This window comes from Mercurialis annua, linkage group LG7, assembly GCF_937616625.2.
Source record: "Mercurialis annua linkage group LG7, ddMerAnnu1.2, whole genome shotgun sequence".
NCBI classification, from domain to species: domain Eukaryota; kingdom Viridiplantae; phylum Streptophyta; class Magnoliopsida; order Malpighiales; family Euphorbiaceae; genus Mercurialis; species Mercurialis annua.
This window is the reverse complement of record NC_065576.1, coordinates 8,725,981-8,735,926: the sequence shown is the minus strand read 5'-3', so window position 1 is coordinate 8,735,926 and position 9,946 is coordinate 8,725,981. Positions and strand designations below refer to the sequence as shown.

The following is a 9,946-nucleotide window of genomic DNA, read 5'->3' as shown; positions in this document are numbered from 1 at the left end:
GTCTCGATCGAGAAGGTCAGATCTCGATCCAGACCATGATATTTTGAGTCGGTGAGATTTTAAAGAAGGTTGTCTCGATCGAGAAGGTTGTCTCGATCGAGAAGGACATGTCTCGATCGAGACATCAACTTAAAGAGAATGGATCGTGTGAGCTGAAAGACGTATCGCAATATTATACACTATTCATCTAGGTTCCACAAAGATGTATCGCGATATTAAAGAAGTATAAATGGAATGGAATGAAGAAGGACATAGCAAAGTTTGTGGCAAAGTGTCTGGTATGTCAGCTACTTAAGCTGGAACACTAACGACCAATGGATTTCTTCAACCACTACCCATTACATAATGGAAATGAGAGAGAATTACAATGGATTTTATGGTTATATTACCTAGAACGCAGAAAGGTTTCGACTCAATATTGGTGATTGTGGATCGTTTAATGAAGTTAGCATATTTCATCCCAATCAAGATATCTTATACTATGCAAAGTTGGCACATTTATATTGACAAGATTGTCAGTTTACATGGAGTTCTTGTGTCAATTATCTCAGAACGAGATTTAGTGTTTATCTCTAGGTTATAGGGAAGTTTGTATATGAGGCTTTGAAACACAGTTAGATTTCAGTATTGCTTTCCATCCACAAACACGCAGACAACCTAAGAGGAATATTCAAACCTTAGAAGATATAGGTATAGTTTTAATAATTTATCGTCAAACTTTCGTAAAATTTTGACGTAGTTTAAATAATTAGTGCAGACGATAATTAAAAAATGGCTTAAATGCACCAAAAATCACCAACTTTCGCGTGTTTTTGGTATTAAACATAATCTTTTAATTTTGGCAAATTTAACATGAACTTTCCAATTTTTTGCAATCAATACCACATGTGTTTTCCTTTAAAAAATAGTGTTATTTTACATCAAAAACGGCGTCGTTTTAATGTAAAACGGTGCCGTTTTACATCCAAAACGGTGTCGGTGTCTTTAATTGCAAAATTTTGAAAGTTCATGTACTTTTTTGCCAAAATTAAAATATTATGTTAAATACTAAAAATACGCGAAAGTTGGTGATTTTTTGTGCATTTAAGCCTTAAAAAATTGGATTAATGTACAACGTTGAGCTAGAGACCAAGTGTCACTTAGCTATATATATAGTCACACACACACATGAGTGTAGAATTTGGTTAGCAACCAAATCTATCTTCTTATTTTTCTTTCTTCTGTTCTTCGCTCCGAAGCAAACGGCGATTAGAGTTTCGATCTGTTTCGTCCGATTTCTCATTTCTAACTCTGACTCTTTCGATAATCTGCATGTATACGAGGAAATAATCGTTAATTTGGATTAGATAATATCAAATTTATTTATATTTGTATATTGTTCGTTAATCGTATCAAATCGATTGAATTTATAACATTTTAACGTTTCAATTGCGGAATTGAGTTGGACTGATTATTGTTTTAGTGTTCAGTACGGATTTGGGGGTCGAAACGAGGTTGGGGAGGCCGGGGAAGTGATTCTTTTGGCTGTGCATAGGCAAAGCCAAGCTGTGCGAACGCACAACGATGTATGGTTGGCAGAGTTTGGGCGTTTTCGCCACGTTTTCAAGTAGTACTCTCGAATTTGGTTTATTGGACTTCTAAACGTGAACGAGGATGTTCAGAAGATTAAAAATAATATTAAAATAAAAGGTAATCGGTTTATCAAAACGATATGACGTTTTAATTTAGTTATGGATTAATCAAATTGATTAATGAGAAAAGGATTACAAGTCTATATCGAAAACGAAATTATAGTTTTGAATGAGAGGTTCCATGTCGGGATTAGTTTATATTTCATGTGTTATGTTTTGTTCATAGAGTCTACTCTACAGTTAGAATTCTTGATTTGAATTGTGTTTAATAATTGAATTCTAATTAGATCTGACGGGCCAACAGGCTACCAGACGTGGTGAGTAAAGCGTTTGTGGAGTTATCAAGTTTTGTTTTTGTGGATAGCGGTTTCTGTGAGTGTCACGACCCGATTCTCGGCATCGAGACCGGCGCTAGGGAATGGGAGTGGTTGCTCCGAAACCCGTAGCAAGCCTTAAAAATACATTAAAAATCACTTAAAATTTTTCGCGGAATTCAAATCATTTTCGAACATTTTAAAATTGCAGTTTAAAACGTTCTCATCAAAATTACCATTTAAAAAACATGCACATAATTTTCTCTTTAATTATTGCATTTTAGTTTCAAAACCATTTCTCTATGGTTTATCATGCATCTCAATATGCGTACCATCTTACTATGGTAATTACTGCATTTCACTATGCAGGCCATTTCTCTAATGGACTTAACTGCATTTCACTATGCAGATGCGTTCGCCGCATTTTATTCAAGTGCAGTCGCTCGGACTTTCGCACAGCATTCACATATTACATATTATCAGAGTTTAGCGTTATAATAAAATAAAGCATAAATAAGTCCAACGACCACTAAGGTATCACCGTTCATTATTCTAGCTACTGCAACTCTAGACACATAAAGGAAAGTCATTCTCACTTATTCAATCCAGGGATTTCCGGAACAAGAAATTGGAAATCCGCACCTCAAACTACTCGCCTGTAAAAATATTAAATTCAACGGGGTCAGTTATAAAAACTGGTGAATGCGTACAACATGTACTAATAAACATTAATATGAAAGCAATGCATTCCAGATTACCGATTCATATGAAACCCTAAACCATGATTCATGTTCCTATATGCTTTCAAAACAGGAAACATAAATATTCCACATCATTTCATCATATTCGGGTTAACCTTTTATTTTTCTTTGGCCGTATTTATTTTCTCTTTTTGTACTTTTAGCCAGTCAAATCCGATTATTCTTATTTTACGTATTTGAAAGTCCCAGACTCTTCTTACAATACAACGGATTTCGGCAGTACATAAATACTGTCGCCAATTTCACTTTTTTTTTTAAATAAAAGGTTCAACCTCTCAGATCTCGGCAGTTTGCTGACTGCCTTTGGTCGTCTATATTCCGTTGCCTCTGAAGATCTGTTCACACAGAGTCTAGGCCGTCGCCTGACTTTCCAGGCCGTCGCCAGGATTCACACAGCACATTCACATGCAACCCATTCTAAATGCAATACCGGTGATCACACAGCACTATTGCCGCCCAATAGTAAGCATGTTTCAATGAATCTAAATCGGTTTCAAAACTATGTATATAGTTCATGCGATTTAAATTCAAAATAAAATAAAGCATTTGCAAATCATGTAAAGCAGTTCGCAATATTTTTAATACTAATATTTAGCAGTATAAGTTGTAAACACACTCACAGTACTCGCTTATTCCAAATATTAAAAATACCACCCGTCGAATATCAAAACCTTTGCTCGCCGGTTTCCGCGACAAAACTCGCTGGATCTAATTTAGAGATTAAACATTAATAAATGTAATAACTCTAAATTCTAGGATAAACTCTAGACCGACTCAACCATATAACCACATAATCACAAACCAAATTTGATTCCGACTATCTATTTCCGCGTCATCGTATTTCTATACGATACACCACATAGTTTATTTATTTCAATAAATAAACATAGAATTATAATTCCATTATAATTCTAACACACATTCAATTCACATAATTTTCTAAAATACACTTTTAGAAAATCTCATCAAACATATCACAATTCAAAAATATCCAAAAATATTTTTTTCGTAAAATATTTTTGACCCGGGGCTCGGCCCCCCCTTATTTTCTGCCAAAAATATTTCGGCGCTAACTGCTGCCAACTGAGTTTAGGACTGAGCCAACATGCTCTATCCCCTCTACTCATACTCCGGTCACCGTATTCCGGTGGTTTTGGCCGGAAAACTCAAAAACGCTAAAAACGCTTAAAAATTCATTTTAAGCCATTTTAACACCGAAATTCACCAAAATCTTTTTCAAATACAATTTTAATTTTTATCTTGTAAAAACAGCAGCCCAATATTTTTAAAATAATATTTTCCATTACTTTAACTATTAAAACCGAAATATACGTTAATAATCAAAACCGATTATTAATCCGTCAAAACACCACACAAAAATCATTTAAACTCCACAAATAATTATCAAACACATTTCATAAATTTTTCATAAATATTTTCTGCCCAGAATTTAAAATGACCGTTTTACCCTTTTTAGAACAATTTTGGCCGAATAGAGTTATTAAAAATTAAACCCAATTATTAAACCGCTAAAAATTAACCATCAACCATTTAATTAACATCAACCACAAATATAACTCATACATGAACAAAATTATTTCCAGAAATTAAAAATCAATTTATTTACCCTTTTTAAGCTATTTTTAAGCTTTAAAACAATTAAAAATCGAAACTCAACTAATTAAATTAACACCCGAAATGTTTAACATTTTTAATCCACAAAAATCACACTTTAAAGCATATATAAACTTCAACATATAGATCAGCCCAGAAATTTAAATAAATAATTTAATTTTCACGGAAAAAAAATTATTTAAAACCGAAACCCACATAAATAACAACCAAAACTAGTTAATTAACCATCAAACACTAATATTTAACCATCCTAAGCATGTTTCTAGAGTTCATCAACTTCAGAAAATAAAAATCAAGATTTGAGCTTGAAATTATACCTCAAACGAACATGCAAATATAGATTAATGATCTACGTAAGCTCCTCGACAATTTCCGTTAAGAAAATTTTGAGAGAAAATCAAAGGATAAATTTTTGTGTTTTGAGCTTGAATGGTTCGGCACCCACACTCAAATGGAGAAGACAATTGAAGACTTGGGCACCAAGTTGTCTTAAAAAAATATCTAGATATTATTTGGTTGTTCAATTATTTACAAGTTTGCCATTATGGCATTCTTGTAAATAATTCGAACTCTAGGGGCAAAATAATTTCAACTTTACCAAATATTCAAAAACATTAAATCATATCATATGGGCTGAGTTAAAATATTTTTGGGCCTTTAAAAAATATTTAAAATAATTATTTTTACGGTTTTTAGTGAAAAATCGCAAAAATTCACTTTTAACACGTAAAATTGCCAAAAATCACATTTAAGGCAAACACATAGCAAATCACATTTTTACCCTTATAAATTCATCACGTGAATTTATTCACTATTTCCGAGGTCCTAATCAATTAAAATTGGACTCTAGCGAAAATAAACGCTAAAAATTCTACGGGGTATTACATTCACCCCTCCTTATAAGAAATTCGTCCTCGAATTTCAAAACAAACTATTACCTTGAGCAAACAAGTGGGGATATCGTTTCCGCATATCCGCCTCTGTTTCCCACGTACATTCCTCAATTGTACGGCTCCTCCAGAGCACTTTTACCATAGGTATCTCCTTACTACGGAGTTTCCTAATCTGGGTATCCACAATTTCTACGGGTTCCTCCTCATAAGATAGTTCCTCGTCTATCTCAACCTCCTGAGGTTGAATAAGTCTATGAGGGTCAGGTATATACTTCCTAAGCATCGACACGTGAAACACTGGATGTACTAGCGACATCTCAGACGGTAATGCTAACTTATAAGCTACCGCTCCTATTCGCTCAATAACCTCGTAAGGTCCTGCATATCTCGGCGCTAGCTTTCCTTTCTTTCCAAATCGGATTACACCTTTCATAGGTGATATTTTAAGAAACACAAAATCTCCGACTTGAAATTCTATATTCTTTCTCCTCACATCAGCATAGCTCTTTTGCCGACTAAATGCAGTTTCTAAACGTTGCTTAATCAACGGAACTTTCTCAGACGTAATCTGAACTATTTCAGCTCCTGTCAACTTCCTTTCTCCAACTTCTTCCCAACAAATTGGAGATCTACACTTACGTCCATACAACGCCTCATACGGTGCCATTTCAATACTGGAATGATAACTATTGTTATATGAAAACTCTACTAACGGTAGATACTCATCCCAATGGCCTCCGAAATCTAAAACACACATTCTTAACATATCCTCCAAAGTCTGGATGGTCCTTTCAGACTGTCCATCTGTTTGGGGATGAAACGCCGTACTAAAATCTAAACGCGTTCCTAAAGCCTCTTGCAGACTTTGCCAAAATCGGGATGTAAAAACTGATCCTCGATCTGACACAATTGACACAGGAACTCCATGTAAACTGACCACTTTGTCAATATAAATCTGTGCCAATTTCGCTGCTGTATAGGTAACCTTGATCGGAATGAAATGAGCCGACTTTGTCATTCGATCAACGATAACCCATATCGAATCAAAACCATGTTGCGACTTAGGCAATCCAACGACAAAATCCATGGTTATTCTTTCCCATTTCCATTCTGGTATTGGCAATTGTTGCAAAAATCCAAATGGTCTCTGATGTTCCAACTTCACTTGTTGGCATATCGGACACTTAGCAACAAACTCTGCTATATCTCTTTTCATACCATTCCACCAATATATCTCCTTAACATCGTGATACATCTTGGTAGAACCAGGATGAACACTATACTTAGATCCATGTGCCTCCATCATAATTCTCTGTTTCAATTCCTCTACATTTGGTACGCACACCCTTGTACCAAATTTCAGAATACCACCTTTCAAATTATACTCAGAGTTCATTCCCTTTTGAACTTCTGCAATAACATGCTTTAGTTGAGGATCCGTTGTTTGAAGTTCCTTAATCTGATCATTCAATGTAGGTTTAATCGTCATTTGAGCTAACAAACTTCCCAAATACGAAACCTCTAATTGAACTCCTTGATCAAACAACGAATGCACTTCTCTAATCATTCGTCTCTTCTCAACTAAAGTAACATGAGCTAAACTTCCTGCTGATTTTCTGCTCAATGCATCAGCCACTACGTTAGCTTTGCCAGGATGATACTGTATCGTACAGTCATAATCCTTTAGCAACTCCATCCACCTCCTCTGCCTGAGATTCAACTCTCTCTGATCAAATATGTATTTCAGACTCTTGTGATCAGTGAATATTTCGCATTTTGCTCCATATAGATAATGTCTCCAAATCTTTAATGCGAAAATCACTGCTGCTAATTCTAGATCATGGGTTGGATAATTAACTTCATGCTTTTTCAACTGGCGAGAAGCATAAGCTATAACTCGTCCATGTTGCATTAGTACACATCCTAACCCGATCCTAGAAGCATCACAATAGACTGTAAGTCCATCACTACCAGAAGGTAATGCCAGAACTGGCGCTGTTGTCAAACACTCCTTCAGCTTCTGGAAACTCACTTCACACTGATCAGTCCAAATGAACTTCGCGTTCTTCTGAGTCAGCTTAGTTAATGGTGCAGACAACTTAGAAAAGTCTTGCACAAACCGTCTATAATAACCAGCTAAACCCAAGAAACTACGAATTTCTGTTACTGAACTTGGCCTTTTCCAATCCATCACAGCTTCAATCTTTTTAGGATCCACCTTAATCCCACTTTGAGATACTACATGTCCCAAAAATGCTACCTCTTCTAACCAAAACTCACACTTCGAGAATTTGGCATAAAGCTGATGATCTCTCAAAGTTTGTAACACAATCCTTAAGTGTTGCGCATGCTCCTCCTCTGTGCGCGAATAAATCAAGATATCATCTATGAACACTATCACGAATTGATCTAGAAACGGTTTAAAAATCCGATTCATCAAATCCATGAAAGCCGCTGGTGCATTTGTCAATCCAAATGACATCACCAAAAATTCATAATGACCGTATCTTGTTCTGAATGCAGTCTTTGGAATATCATCATTTCTAATCTTCAACTGATGATAACCAGACCTCAGATCAATCTTCGAAAAGTACCTCGCTCCTTGCAATTGATCGAATAAATCGTCAATTCTGGGTAAAGGATACTTATTCTTGATTGTGACCTTATTGAGTTGTCTGTAATCTATACAGAGTCTCATAGATCCATCCTTCTTCTTTACGAACAACACAGGTGCTCCCCAAGGTGAGACACTTGGTCGTATAAATCCACGATCAATCAATTCTTCTAATTGATCCTTCAACTCCTTTAGTTCTACTGGTGCCATACGATACGGAGGTATCGATATTGGACTTGTACCAGGAACTAGATCAATACAGAATTCAATCTCTCGATCTGGTGGTAATCCAGGTAACTCTTCTGGAAACACATCAGAATACTCCAAAACTACTGGTACATCATTCACATTTCCAACTTCCTTCTGAATATCCCGTACCAGAGCTAAAAATCCTTGACATCCTTTATTTAACATCTTTCTCGCTTTCAAAGCCGAGACTAAACTCTTTGGGGTTTCCAACTTCTCTCCCCGAATAGAGATAAGTTCAGTTCCAGGTACATGGAACGTCACTATCTTTTCTTTACAATCCACATTCGCATAATGTTGCGACAACCAATCCATTCCTAGGATGACGTCGAATTCTAAGACATTAAGCAACAACAAATCCGCAAGCAACTCTCGCTCTCCAATTAACACAGGACACGACGGATAAACTACAGTAACGTCTATGCTTTCGCCTACAGGTGTAGCTACTAACAATGGGTTTTGCAAAATCACAGGTTGAATTCCTAATTTTAATGCAAAACTCGACGATACAAATGAATGCGTAGCACCGGGATCAAATAAAATTGATGCATCATGCGAGGATATTGAAAATATACCTTGCACTACCGCATTCGATGCATTCGCCTCTTGAGGATTGATCGCAAAAACTCTAGCCTGTCCTCCGCTAGCAGTTGCTCCAGATCCTCGTCCGCCTGTGGTCCTTCCTCCACCACGATTACCAAAACCATATCCTCTTCCACGTTGTCCATTAAACACATTCTGGTTCTGTGCCTGTCCAGACACTGCAGGATATACAGGTCTAGGTTGTTGAAACACTGGTTGAACAACACTAGCACTTGAACCTTGTGGTCCAGACATAGGACATTCTCTTGAGAAATGACCTTGCTGTCCACATGTGTAACAACCTCTTGTTGCCCAATAGCATGCTCCAAAATGCTTCTTTCCACAAGTATTACATAGTGGTACTGTTCCTCCTGAACTTCGTCCACTAGAACTTGATCCAGACATACTGAACCTCCTATCTTTCTTTCCTTTCTTAAATCCTTTACGATATGGTCCAGTGAACCTGTTCGTATTCGAACTAGCAGTTCCTTCTCTTACGAGCTCACCAGTAACATTGATCTTTCCAAATTGGATCAAAGTACTTTCCATCTGACGTGCACTATCGATGATTTGAACCAGATCCTTACTAACATCAGATAGCAATCCAATATATTCGGGTCCTAGCCCCTTAATAAACCTTGAATTCACCCTATCTCTATCCAACATCAGGTATTGCATCGTTATGAACGGACTCCTCATCATGAACATTCTCCTCTTGAATGTTTTCCTCATGCTGATCAGCCATTCTGATCAAAGCACGTCGTCTATTAAAAATCTATCTAAACGTTCTAATCGTATACTATCAGGCTCTACTTACTCCTAACAAGCATACAGACTCGATCCTAGAGCACAGCTGGGAATATATAAAAACAAATGATGACTTAACGAATGACATGACAGAAACTTATATGTTGCAGTAGACTCTATATATTAATTTCCTAGGTTCACATTCCAAACGGTATATTACAATGATACCACCTTTCACATATTAGTAATGGTTTAAGATTATAAACCATCACTTTGATATCAAACTCGACAATGGCCCGTTTTTCGACCATTGCTCTGATACCACCTTTGTCACGACCCGATTCTCGGCATCGAGACCGGCGCTAGGGAATGGGAGTGGTTGCTCCGAAACCCGTAGCAAGCCTTAAAAATACATTAAAAATCACTTAAAATTTTTCGCGGAATTCAAATCATTTTCGAACATTTTAAAATTGCAGTTTAAAACGTTCTCATCAAAATTACCATTTAAAAAACATGCACATAA

At 36.3% G+C, this 9,946-nt stretch overlaps 1 long non-coding RNA gene across 1 annotated transcript; it reads right to left on the bottom strand.

The window, feature by feature from the left end:
- Positions 1-2,203: 2,203 nt before the first annotated feature.
- On the bottom strand, positions 2,204-4,771 carry LOC126654650 (uncharacterized). The gene is made up of 2 exons (XR_007632665.1): positions 4,659-4,771; positions 2,204-3,414 (listed from the first exon to the last, which is right to left on the bottom strand). It is a non-coding gene; the product is annotated as an uncharacterized LOC126654650 (long non-coding RNA).
- Between the last annotated feature and the right edge of the window lie 5,175 nt (positions 4,772-9,946).